Source organism: Myotis daubentonii, chromosome 3, assembly GCF_963259705.1.
Source record: "Myotis daubentonii chromosome 3, mMyoDau2.1, whole genome shotgun sequence".
Lineage (NCBI taxonomy): Eukaryota > Metazoa > Chordata > Mammalia > Chiroptera > Vespertilionidae > Myotis > Myotis daubentonii.
In genome coordinates this window covers 46,903,267-46,916,786 of record NC_081842.1, presented here as the reverse complement: position 1 = coordinate 46,916,786, position 13,520 = coordinate 46,903,267, and the positions used below count along the sequence as shown (strand labels likewise).

At 43.5% G+C, this 13,520-nt stretch overlaps 1 pseudogene; it reads right to left on the bottom strand.

Moving 5' to 3' along the window:
* Window positions 1-6,864: 6,864 nt before the first annotated feature.
* On the bottom strand, window positions 6,865-13,309 carry LOC132229594 (large ribosomal subunit protein uL1-like; annotated as a pseudogene).
* Window positions 13,310-13,520: the final 211 nt, after the last annotated feature.

Sequence of the window (13,520 nt, the reverse complement as noted above, 5' to 3'; positions counted from 1 at the left end):
GATTTATAATTGGGAGACTGGGACAAGAGTTATAGGTGTCTGCTTCCCCTGTCTTAGCGCTGCCGTATATTTCTTTAATGAAGTGTGAGACCAGAACTCCATAAATTCACATAGTAACAGCAGTGGGCAGCAGCTCGTCAGAGGAGCTATTCAGGGAGCACAGCATCACTCTTTGCGTATTGGAGAAGTTCACAGCTGGTTAAAAATAGGCTTGGAGAGAAGTCGCTTTTAGACCACAGCTCATTTTGGATTTCTCTGGAGCCCCATTCTGGGCCACAGTGTATTTCCTTTTTCTTTTCGGTCGAGTAAAAGCGCCCAGGTGGTTCAGAGACAATACATGAATGGTTATCTTTAGGTCTGTTGTGCACTGAAAGCAGAACTAGGGAGAAATAACAGGACCCCCTGGGGACATGGAGCGTTACAGCTTCAAGTGCCAACACCGAATGAGCCTTTACTATGGGCCAGGCTTTGGGCTTTAAATCCTCAGAACAACTCTATGAGAAAAATACTAGTAATCACCTCGTTTCTCTGATGAGGAACAGGAGGTTCAGAGCAGATCAGCAATTTATTTCAGGTCTCACAGCTAGGAAGTAGCAGGACCAGGTCTGTCGGATTTCATTCAGAGCCTGTTCTCTTAGCCTCCACTCATGCTGGTTAGGCAGGCTTTCTGCATCACTTCATTTGGATCCCTTGTGAAGAAGACAGGGCAGGGAGACAACCCATTTTACAGAGGAGAAAACTGATGGCCAGTGAAATGATTTGCCCAGGTCAAGCAATCCATGCACAGTAAAACTAGCACGGGAACCACACTTTCTGACTCTTGAATTCTCTACTCTTCCAGTACAAGGTGAGTGCTCAAGGTGCTTAGTTCTGAGAGAACATTCTGCATTTTTGTGGGTTGACTTTTGAGAGTAAAAAGCAGGCCCTTTATCAAGAAACCAAATATCCTGATTTATTCAGTGTCTCTTGATAAGGTCCTCTGTTGTATTATATTTGGTACTGACATTTAAAATTCCAAATATAATATCGTTTTCACTGTTAATTTAACAGCCCTTCAAAATAATGGGAGGAGAGTGAGCTGGAAGGGCCAGACTCTTTAATAGGGACTGCTAATTTTACTGATAGAGCTAGCAAAATATCTCTTTGAACATTCAAATTATTCAGCGAGAAGGAAGCTGAGAATTAGCTGATAAGGGGCAGGAATAGGTATTGTACATGTGAATATTATTTTAAACACCTGAGTTTTGAAAAATAAAAGTGGTCTGCCCACATTTTCAAGCACAGTGGTAATCAAAAAAGAGCTCCATGGAGGTAATAATAACTTGCATTTAAATGTGGCTTGTCTCTGAAGAGCTCCAAGCACTCTATAATCATTTCCTGATTATGTTTTTCAAAACGTCCTGATTCAAAAAGTTACAAAGTTTATATCTTAGCAGTCTGGCCTCAGTTTCCTCTGGGAATTTGACATGAAAAAGCAGACTCTTGTCTAAACTCAGTGACCAAACCTTCCCCACTCTCTCCACCCACTCCTTCCCTTCTCCCCAGGCACCTGTCCTTGTCTTTCTACTACCCTGATAGCCGTTTTTTTTTTTTTTTTCTTTCTAGATCTAACTGGTTGCTCTCAAAACATAGAACCATACAATATTTTAATTAGGAGAGTTTCACTCCAGTGAGCTGGAGGCAGAGCAAATAGTTGCAGGTGAGGTTGGGGGAGGGTCCCTTTAGTCAGAGTGGTTCCATTTTTATCTGCTTTTATACATTGGAGATCTGCATGAGATTTTATCTTTAAAAAAGATTCTTGCTGGGGTGTTTTGTTTTGTTTTGTTTTTAATTGAATCGGCCAGTCCAGTCTAACCCCTTCATTTTGCTGATGGAAAAACTGATGCCCTGAGCAGGTGAGGAACTTGTTCAAGGTGCCACTCCAGCTGTTCAGTGGCCCATCTGTCCTTGAGCCCTGGTCTCCGGGTGCCAGTCTGGGGCACATGGCAGTCCACCAAATTGCTTCACCCACAGCTGTCATTTTCACTGACATAGCCCCAGTCCCACGTATTGACCCACAGCTTTGCGCTCACACCTAGTGTGGTTTGAATGCTCCTAATAGAACAAAATCTATTTCTTTCTTAGAGTTAAAGGGACTCATTTTACTGGGGAACATCAGACTGGACTGTGCAGGAAGGAACAGGTAGAATTAGTATGTGCCATTTTCACCTAGTCCGAAAATGCTTCTCCACCTCAACTAGGTCATGAAGAAAAAAAGTGCAAGTACAAACTCACATATATTTATATAGCTACTGCCTTCCAGTGAGCGCAAAGCGTGCGCACACACACACACACACACACACACACACGCACACTTTATTCCATATCAGTTTTCCTAGGGTGAAAGAAGGGCAGTTGTTACCAATCTCATTTTGTAGTAAGAAAATCAAGGCACAGAATAAACTGATCTTAACTCAGATCATGGCCTGAATTGGAGGTCTTGGCATAAGAATGTCTAAACATTTTTTCTGTCCTATTGTGCTTGAGAAGCAGTGTATGGGAAGTTGAGGACTCAAGCTCTAGACCTGTGTTGGGCTGTGACCTTGGGCAAGTGCTTCACCCTCAGAGCCTCATATGGCAAATGGATAGAAGAGTGGGTATTGGCTCTTTCCTCTCTATGACTTCTTTCTTTATACTGAAAGTTATGTGTGGAGAGGTTAAAGGGAGCAGAGCTGAGTCTGGAGCAGCTCACCTGGATGGGATGTGGCTGCCCCTGGCATCCCTAAGCCTGGGTATTCAGCCTTTATGTGTAGTGGGCATTCTGTGGTGTAGTTTTCTTGGGGCCTGGTTCAGATAATATATCAAGGGTTGGGGCTGCTCCATAAAGGGAATCCAAGTCTCAGATGCTGCAACATAATCCTGGGGCTGACAGTGAGAATGGGATGTGTTTAAGTGTGTTGGGAGGAGTTGGGTTGGGGAGGAGTGTTCAGTGGGTGGTGTGTAATGGGCCCAAACTCTAAGGCATGAAGTTGTCTGAGTGATTCTGCTGATAGAGGCTTGCCACCCTGGCTTCAAGAAGGTGATCCAGGAGCAGTATGAGGGATCCTACCCAGAAGTACCCTGGGAGATAGTAATTTTGAGCTACTCTTAGTTTAGTTCCCTTTCACTATCCCCAGAATATTAGCTACCCTGACCCTACTCCAAAGAAGATATACAAGTAACCAATAAACACAAGAGAAGATGCTCAATATTACTAAATAGGAAAATGCAAATACAAAGTGATACCACTTCCCACTCACCATAATGGCTATCATTCTAAAAAATGAAAAATACAAGTGTTGGCAAGGATGAGGAGAAATGGAATCCTCGTATGTAGCTGGTGGAAATGTAAAATGGTGCAGCAACCATGCAAAACAGTTTGATGGTTTCTCAACAAGTTAAACAGAATTCATATGATCCAACAATTCCACTCTTACATATATACCCAAGAGAGTTGAATACAGGGACTCAGATACTTGCACAACAATGTCCATAGCTGCATTATTGACAATAGTCAAAATATAGAAAAACCAAATGTCCATCAATAGATAAATGAATAAACAAATTGTAGTGTATACCTATAATAGAGTATTATTCAGCCATAAGAAAGAAAGAACTACTGTAGCTTTAGAATCATGCATTAGATAAGATCAGATTAGATTAAGATTAGAATGAGAAAGAGAGCCCTAGCTTGTTTGGTTTAGTGGATAGAGTGTCAGCCTGCAGACTGAGGGGTTCAGGGTTCCATCTAGTTAAGGGCACATGCCTGGGTTTCGGGCTCAGTCCCCAGTGGGGGGCAGCCAATCAATGATTCTCTCGCATTGTTGATATTTCTATCACTTTCCCTCCCTTCCTCTCTGAAATCAATAACACACACACACACACACACACAAAAAAAAAAAAAAAAAAGGAAGAGAGAGAGAGAACAACACCTGACCCTAACATTTGTGAAGTCTAAGGTTAGTGTACAAAAAATGAAGCTCTTGGCTTGTAGCTTGCCTTTTCTTTTTCCCACTCCTGCTTGCTAATGTCTTATAAGTGACTGACATGTATGCATGTGACTCCAGCCTCATGACAAAGATCCATCCACACCCAATCAATCCCTACCCCAGCTCATGTCTGCACCCTGCACACAGCTGCCCCTTGGCCCAGGGCTATCCATACTAGCATCAGGGTTTGTCCTCCATCGGACGGACCTGGGGAAGCAAGGTCCTAGAGGTGGGTTTAGGGCCATGTGGGCAGTGAATTCTGGAGTTCTGGGTTCAGAGAGGGTGGCCTAGAAGCTGAAGATGTCTCTGAGTGGGCATGTCTCCTAGGCACTTTGGAGAGGAGAACACCTGAGCCTAAGGGCTCAAAAGTGTGAGGTCCCACTGGTCAGGGGCCTGGGTGCTCTAGTCTAGAGCAGGACCAAAAGGAACTACGATTTATCAAGCCAGGCCATGGAAGGCACTTCTTGTTTATTTGATTCTTATCACAATCTGACAAAGTATTACTTGCCTCATTTTACAGATGGGACCCAGGAAAGTAAAGTGAGTTATTTAAGGCCACACAGTGAGTAAGAGGCAGTGATTCCACCATCTGCGCTCTTTTTGAGAACTGTGTTTTTCAAAAGGTGTGTTTTCCACAGGACAACTGAAGAAGGCACCAGAAAATTCTAAGAATGCTTTGTAGATAGAGGTGGTATTTTTTGCCACCAGAAGCCAGGCCATACCGAATGCTAGTTAGGCTCTTGTCCTCATATTTGCTTCGAGTGTCTTTTTTTAAAGTTCTTATCTGAGGATATGTTTTTAATAATTTTTAAAAGGAAGAACAGAGAGAGAAACATTGATGTGAAGAAGAAACATCGATTGTTTGCCTCATATGCTCCTCGACCAGGAATCGAACCCGCAACCTTTTGGTGCATGGGACGATGCTCCAACTAAGACGCCAGGCCAGGGCTCACTTGCAGTGTCTTTTGCAGGCTTCCTCTGCTTGCTGGCCCTCCTCCCCCAGCAGTCCAGGTTGACAGTCTGACAGTGAGTTGCGGTGCAGCCACATCTGTCTGGGACCACACAGCCTTCTGTCTAAACACTCACATTCAGCACAGCTGTGCAAAAGTCACCCTTGAGTTCTCTGGTAAACAATGCAGGGTGGTTGCCTTGGTATCTTTCCATCCCTCTCAGTCTCTTAGGAGATTATCCACATCATAGTAAAGAGCTGAGAAACCTCTGAGCAGCACAGTGAGATGAACTAAACCAGAACTTCCCTTGTTTCTTAGAAGAAGAATTTCCCATTCTCTTAAGGTGCCTTGGTTTCCTTGTTTGGAAACAGGGCAGGCAGGTACTAACATCATATGCTGAAGTGCTTTAAAATGTCTTCTTGTTGTTGCTGTTTAAATAATCAGAGCTGTTCAAGTTTGGAAGGGGAGAATGGTTTACCTGGGAGGTATGAGTTCCCCCAAACTGTGGATTTTTAAACAGATGGCAAAAGACTTGGCAATGGTGTGTGGAAGATCTAAGAACTAACTGACCTCTTAAGTATTTTTTTTCGCTTTATGACTAAATTATAAATATTCTTCATTATGAACGAAGAGAAATTGTGTTAAGTACCACAAAGAGGCACAAGTTGGGTCCTTATAAAGATATCATGTAGAAAAGAGGTTGTTTCTGACTTGGGGAGTGGGAGGAGGCTTTATGGAAGGGATGTCATCTGAATCTGGCCTGGGAAATGGCTAGAAGTTGATGAGAAAAACAGCAGGACCAAAGGTGTGAGGGGTGGGGCAGCAATGCATGAGGACCATTTGTATAGTTAAATGCAATTAGTTTATTCTTTTGGAAATGTGATGTAGAAAGTGGAAAATATTGCTGATTTGGTAACTTGAAGTTAAATGAGAAGATGGAAGGTCTTTTAGTGTAAGACAGTTTTACTTTATTCTGAAAAACAGGAGAAATTATCAGTTTATTTTCTTGCTTGATTTTTAAGCAAAAGAGCAATATAATAGTCCTTAATGCTATTCACTGAATATTTCTGGGTCCACACCTTCTGAATACATTATAGGATCACAGGTCCTGGCCACCTGTGGGTGGGGCCATGAGATCAGTTCTGCCTAATGAGCTATGAGCTTTTGCCACCTCCAGGCAAGCACTTAATCATCAATGTGAGACCATAGACTCTCCTCTCTTCTACAGCTTTGGCTGGTTCATCACCCTGGGTCTCAAAGTGGATAAAATAATGATATAAAGCTGAATCCTCAGGTGCCAAAGATGGACTTGTAGTGAGAGTGAGAAATAAGCCTTTGCTGTTTAAGTCCCAGGAATGTTGGGTTTCTCTGTTGTTGTAGCATAGCCTAACCCAGTGGTCGGCAAACTGCGGCTCGCGAGCCACATGTGGCTCTTTGGCCCCTTGAGTGTGGCTCTTCCACAAAATACTGACTTCTGCGCATGGGCCACAAAGTTTCAATCACATTGTACATGCACGCCTGCACGTGGTATTTTGTGGAAGAGCCACACTCAAGGGGACAAAGAGCCGCATGTAGCTTGTGAGCCGCAGTTTGCCAATCACTGGCCTAACCTATCCTGGCTGATACAAGTAACAAGGTCAGGCTTGTATTTTAGGAGTATTAAGCTTGCTGTGGTATGCAAGATAGATTGTCTTTAGGAATGATTGGAGGCAGGAAGAAGAGTTAGGGGAGAGTGCAATAGGCCAAACAAGGGATCATGAACATGTGAGAGAGGCCAGTGGGGAGTGGCCAGGGAGATGGAGAGGAAGGCGACTTTAAAAACAGAGTAGTCACAGGACCTGGCAAACAATTAGATTTATCGGCAGACAGATTTTTTGTAATAATAGTAGTATGGTTTATTAAGCTGGGTCTTAGTACAGGTGCTGGGGCTTGCCCATGATGCTCTTGATGTACAAAGCCCTAACATTCTGTCAGTTCTTTTTGAGCAATGACACCAGGAAATTGACAGTTAAGTGTATGTTGTACACAGCTCATCATCTGTCATCTTCACATGGCCAACAGCAATTGCCAGACACAGGACCCTCTTCACCTGGAACTTGATTGCGGATTTCACCTCATTGACTTTGGCCACCATGTTCTCATTGTGGGTCAACAAGGAAGGGAGCTTGCCTGCCTTATTCAGGCCTAAGCCCAGGATTTATGGGATCTGCTTGATCAGAGACTCTGAAGCCAAAAAGGCATCATACTTCTTGGCCAGCTTCTTGACCAGTTTCTTATTCTTGTTGAGTTTCTTCAGCCTCTCGATGTCCATGTGGGAGATGTCCACGGCCTTGGCCTCATCACAGTGCTGCTGGGCCCCCAGAACACATACAGAGAACTTGGGCTGGAGAGTGGACTTAAGCTTGACAGTGCATTTGTCCTTGTGAAGGTCATAGTTCTTCAGGCTGATCTGCAGCTCCACCATCTTCAAAAGCTTCCAGTGCTTGTGCTGGTTCCCATGCAGGAACCAGCATGTACCGGGTGTTGTGGGAGACTTTGCTACTTATGGTTCTTCACGCTGCAACAACCAAAAAAGACTCTGCAGACAGATTTTTTATTACTTTCAGTGTCCCACTCGGGTACAACAAGCAGGATTGCCTAAAAATATCCCTGGAATCCATTCTGGATTGCCTGAACAATTAATTCTTTGGGATCAGAGGCTTCCACTTCTCCCAGCAGGAGGAGTTGCACCCAAATTCAGCGTCTGATGGGACTTGGCATAGGTTTCCTCTTTCAGGTAGGGGGGTCTGCTTCTGAATCCAACTTCCTATGGTCCCTAGGATTCACAGGCACATTAGAGAGTAAGCTTTCTTAGGTAGCTCCTATAAATATCAAAATTCAGTGGCATATAAAAGCCAGAAAGTTGAGCACCCATGCAATCCAGTCTCCCCTACCCCCAATGCATGCTCTCAAGTGTGACCTTTAAAAGGAAACAGGCAGCTATGCCAGATCTAGCAGGGTGTCCTCACCCATAACAAAGTAAGAGATTGGTCCACATGCCTTCTGCTGCTGTCCTTTACTTTGTCAGCTTTCCTAGTACACCCTGCTCTGTAACCCACAGCATGTCCTGAGCTCTGTTGCATGTTGACAACAAAGGGACTCATCATGCATAGCCACCAGGGTACAGGTTCACTGTACAGCTCCTCAGACTAGGGAGATGGGAGAACAGCCATGCAGAGGGCCTGGCAAATGTGCCCTGGGCCCCAAGTCAAACAGGAAGACTGTGAAACCCCAGATCAGAGTGAAACACAGTGCCTCAATTGCAAAGGTAGCAGTCCTCTGAGATGTATATTCCACACCACGCTGGTAAATATTGTTTGATTGAGTTTAATAAATAACAATTTTTTTGAAAAGTGGGTCAATATTGTTCATTTACTTCCATTTTCCACTCTGTCACAGAGCTCCTGGAGGGATTCTCTAAGATCACAAAGACCTGTGAGCTGGTCTTTGGGGCTCAGAGCAGGCTTATTGGATAATGCTTGGAATGGTAAGCAAAGCCCCAGCCCATGTCTCTAAAATCTCTGGGCTCTGTCATATAATTGAAGCATAGTGTATTTATGTTAAAAACAGTAAAACACACTTGAGTCATTTAAAATATGAGGTGGTATTTTTGTTTGAGTTTAAGGTGGCACATGGGTACTTAAAGAAAACATAAGATGAAGGTATTGATAAAGCACTTTTGCAGAATTTCTCAAAGTAATTTATAGGTATTTTCAAGAACTTCAAGGTTCTTTGTAATGCTAATTTCACTGCAAAATGAGAGCCTTCCTCTGCCTTTCACTTGAGTTTTCATTATCACTATACTTAGGTCTGTCAGTCTGAGAAAGTGGTTTAGGGCTCATGCCAGAGTTGATGAAGGAGAAAGAAGGAAGAAGAGAGATTTTCCTATGGCAAATGGGAGAGAGCTGGAGACCAGACAGGAGGAAAGGGACAGAGAGGCTGTATTTGCACAAGTAACAGAGAAATGGCTTGAGGTTTGTTACCTCAGTGGTAAGTGATGAACAGGGAAGGCTTGGTAAATGCAAGATCCCTTGAGGGGGGAAAAAGCCTTGTGGGAAAGTCAGACCCATCCAGTCACAAAATGTCCTCTACTAGAGAGTGGGACAAACCAAAGCCTGCGTGTGGTTGTGTGCCACAGCTGGCATGTATATGGTAGCTGACACGCTGGAGTGTGTATCTTGGTAACCACAATAGCAGCAGCGTGTATGAGGTTAAAAATCAGGACAGCTACGTTCTTGCCCTGACTTTTACAGTAATTCACTAAATGCACAATGGGTGCCCGCTGTGAGGCAGGCCCCATGATTGGTGCTGGAGGATGGAGAGTGAGGCCAACATCTTGAGGAGCTTGGGTCTGATGAGGAAGCCAGCTGCCCCACCTGCTGTGTTCTGTGGTTGTGTCACTAACCTCTCTGGAGAGTGTGGCTTATGTCTCTAGGGAAGTGGACTCCCTAACACTTAACCCAGGATTGTGTTGACTTATTTATCCGGCCACCAGCGTGCTGGACCTTTAGAGGCCTCTCCCGTGCCCAAGGCCTTGATTGCTAGGTTTACACTGAGCCAAGAGCAGGCTTGAAAGGGGAGGAAGTGGACAGGTGCACAGGTCTTGGCCCCACTTCCAAAATAGCCCATTAGAGAAGTCACTTTGGTTCTCTCACACCAGGGAGGGGTGCAGAGCGTCCAGGGGTATCCCACTGAAGGAGCCATCAGAATGGAAAGTAGGGAAAAGGTCTTCCCCGCCCAACAGACATATGGTAGGGCCACTTATTCTAGCCCACCACTGTCTTATCAATTCCCGCGTGGATGGTAGTCCTCTAAACTGGATAGAGAATGAGACCATAACACACAAACAGTGATGAATGCACCCCAATCTCAACACATTCCAGTGGGAAAGAAATGATTAAATGCTGACTGAAAGATTGCTCTAGTATCTACCTGGTCTCAGATTATGATAAACATATACAAATGATATTTGCTAACTTAATTGAAAATGTAAAAGATTATCTGTTTGCATGTCCAGTTCTAATTATTTTTGCTTATAATAAAACTGAGCACCAAAGTTCCTCTAAGCTGAAATAGATGGAAGCTTTGACATGATCAATAAAAGAAACTTAGCCACAAAATGTCCTCAAGCTGTTGGAGCATAAACCTCAACTGATATTGTGTGTCAGTTATAATTTGCTTCTACTTACCCATCAGTGTATCTTCTCCAACTAAATATAAGTGTGTGTGAAGAATAGTCGCAGGTACAGGCAGGCAGTGGGGTCTCTAGCATTATTGAGAATCACTGACCTGTGCAATATCTGTTCAAAAGTTTTGATTTCTCCCATGAGGTGCTTTTCATATCTTATTTTGATCGCTGAATGCAAATGAGCCTCAGTAAATCCTTCCTCACCTGTGTTCTTTGCATGGTGTTGCAACTGTGTCTGTTTATTACAGATTATTAACAAATACACAGCCCAGTTTAGATTTATACAAATCAACTGCATTAGGGCAGTTACCCCTGAAAAAATATTTGAAGGTAAAACCAAGCCCATTTTTTAATTGTAGCTCTATTAATTTTTGGCTTTCTATAATTATTATGATGGTAACAATGTGTAGTTCAATGGTAAGAACACCAACCTGAGAATGGAGTTTGTGTCCAGGCTGTACCTCTTATTAACTCTTGGATCTGGGCAGTCACTTCCTCTGTCTGACCTTAGGGAACTTGGGATAAGCATCCTTTCCAGGTCTATCTTTCTGGCCTACTGAGGGGCTTAGAGGACAAAAGAGATGTGGTAGTTCTTGATGAGATCATCCAAATTTGAGAAGAGGAGCATGACTCTGCTTAGAAGAGTCAGGGAGAACAAGGGGGACACACTTGGCCTGTCCTAGGACATGCACAGACCCTGAAAGCTCTTAGGGAAAATTACTTTGGCTGTTGTTTCAGAATGTTGTCTCATTGTTTGGTTACAGAATGATCATATACTAGTATAATGGCAATCCCCCCCTTGACTTATTAGGTGCCTCATACTTCTTGACTATATTTAATTCAAAGAGCACTGATTAAGTGCCATCCACCAATGCCACCATTAAGTACCACCAGATACTGTTGTAAGGGACACAGGATTGGGGAAGAAATGTTCTTACAGCACACAGTAATTCTAATGAAGGGCAGAGGACCAATAGGCTCTTAGAGCAGCACAGTCTCTTCACTGAAGGAGAGCTCAATTCCCCTGGTGGTGGGTTAGAGGGATGCTGGTGGAAAAAGTGGGATTTAAGCAGTCCTTAAAGGGTCTGACACAAGTGTCTAGTCCATATTTCCCCAGGGGAAATGGACAAAAGAATCACTTTCAGCAGCATGGTTAGCTAAACCAGCCCTGGCTAGCAAACTTCCTGTCGTCTTCTTTCCTCTTCTTCATGTTTGAATGCCCAGGGTTCCGCAGAGGACCAGCACATATGGGCACTGAGCAAATGTCACGGAGGAAATTACTGAGCAAAATCATATTGTGTTTGGGGTGTATTTGGGTGGGTCAGATGCAAAAGAAAGGGAGCTCACCTTGTTCCAAGATTTGGCCAGTTCACTTTCCTTCTTTTCTCATCAGGAACCTGGAGAGGCACATCTGATATGCCTTACAGGCTTGTGAGCAGGTTGCTGCCTAGGAGGGAGGTCTCTGGAATTGACTGACAATAAGCAGCCAAGAATAAAGAAACTTCTTGGAAGCATGCTGGGGATGATAATGACTATCATAAGGGAGAATGGGGAGAGACTCATAGGGAACAGCTATTACTATTCTTTCAGGAAACTAACCTGAACACTAATACTAGAATAAAAGAAAAAGGTGATTAACAGGGGTAATTGTCTACTGTGTTGAGGAAAGCATCCTAGGGCACTTTTTTATAACAAGGTTAATTATCTTCATAGATAACCAGAATGTTAAGGTTACCAGGAGCGGGGGAACTGCTAATGTTTAATCTGTAATTATTGATGGCATGTTAATGAGTTGATTGGCCCAAAGGCTTAGCATGAAGAGCTCAATGTGGAATAACAGAAGGTGGGTTTAGCCAATCCTTGAGTTACTGCCCTGCAATTATCAGGTGGTCTGTGCTTTTTGTTTTAGCAGAGACAGTGTCTGAGAAGCAGGCAGGGGTTTGCAGGCACAATGATCGTTCTTTTGGGGGAGTCTCTGAAAGGTGTAGACAATGATGTAAAAAAGTAGCCTATGCCTACATCCTCACCCACCTGCAGGACTAATTTTGTCTTTGTTTTGGCTGCTAGTGGAGTCTTTCAGCTGCAAGTCTCTCTTGCATAAAGTGTGATGTTTTATAAGTATGTAAAACACTTCTGGATATTTGGATTAGTTCTGTCCAGTTTGCAAGAGTTAGAGGAAATGTTTGTTTTTTTTTTATTTGCTTGTTCGTTCTTATCTAAGGTTTTGGGAGTTGAATGGAATGGAGAAATTAAGAGCAAAGCCTCTTCGTGGCTGTGCAGCTGGGCCTCAGGCTGTAGAAAAAGTTTGCTGCTATTCTACAAACAACCATCATGACTTCTGGCCATGTGGTAATCTACGGAGGATCATCAAGTCACTCTGATTCCTATGCCTCAGCTTGTCCTTGTTCCCAGTACTTCCTCTGCAGTGGCCACTGACCTCTTCACTCTACTTTTTCCCTATGTCATGGCTTCTCTGTCTGGCGTGTCTGCCCATTCCTAGGTCTCTGACAGTCTCCTGCACCAATTTATTGTCCCCACTTGTGTTTGTACTTCTATGCGGCTCACAGGATCTCTCTTGGCAGGATTGGCTTCACGGGTGTGCAAACTGTCCAGTCCCACAGCACAATGCCCTGTGCTCAGAAGAGTCCAGTACTTGGTTTAGTTTTCTCCTCTGGAAAGACTCTTAGCAGTATTACACCTTCAAAAAAAAAAAAAAGCATGCATTACCTGGTAATTTGTTATCTGCTTGTTTGTCTGTCTTGTCTAATACACTGTTAGCTCCTGGAGAGCAAGAAGGAAATCTTGTTCATCTCTATGTCCTTGGCACCTAGCACAATGTCTAGCATATAGTAGGTGCTCACTAAATATCTATGGAATTAAAAAAAAAAAAAAGCCCACAGTTGGTTCAGTTGGTTGGTAGCCCTGCAACTATAAACAAAGACTCCCATCTCTATTTCTTGGGCTTACATAAATGTGCCAAAATATGCAAATGAGTTTTCAATTCGCAGCTCTTATAGAGACTATTATCTGTAATGTCATTTTGGAAGCAGGTTTCTAAACTAGCAAAATTACACCTGCTGCTCACCTCTTTCTTCTGCATTTCCAGCTGGACAGACACTGCCCATAGGGTGATGAGGGCTCAAAAGCATTCAGTGGTTTAGTATGGACCCTGCTGGGGCATAAGTTGCAATCAAAGAAAAAACAAAACAAAACAAAGACAATTCCAGTTTGGGAAGGCTGGAAAAGGAAAGAAAGTTGTGGAATATAGAAAGTGGCCATTCTTCTCTTTCTCCAGGCTTCTTGGTTTCTGTCATAGTGTGACTTAATTTACGTAAC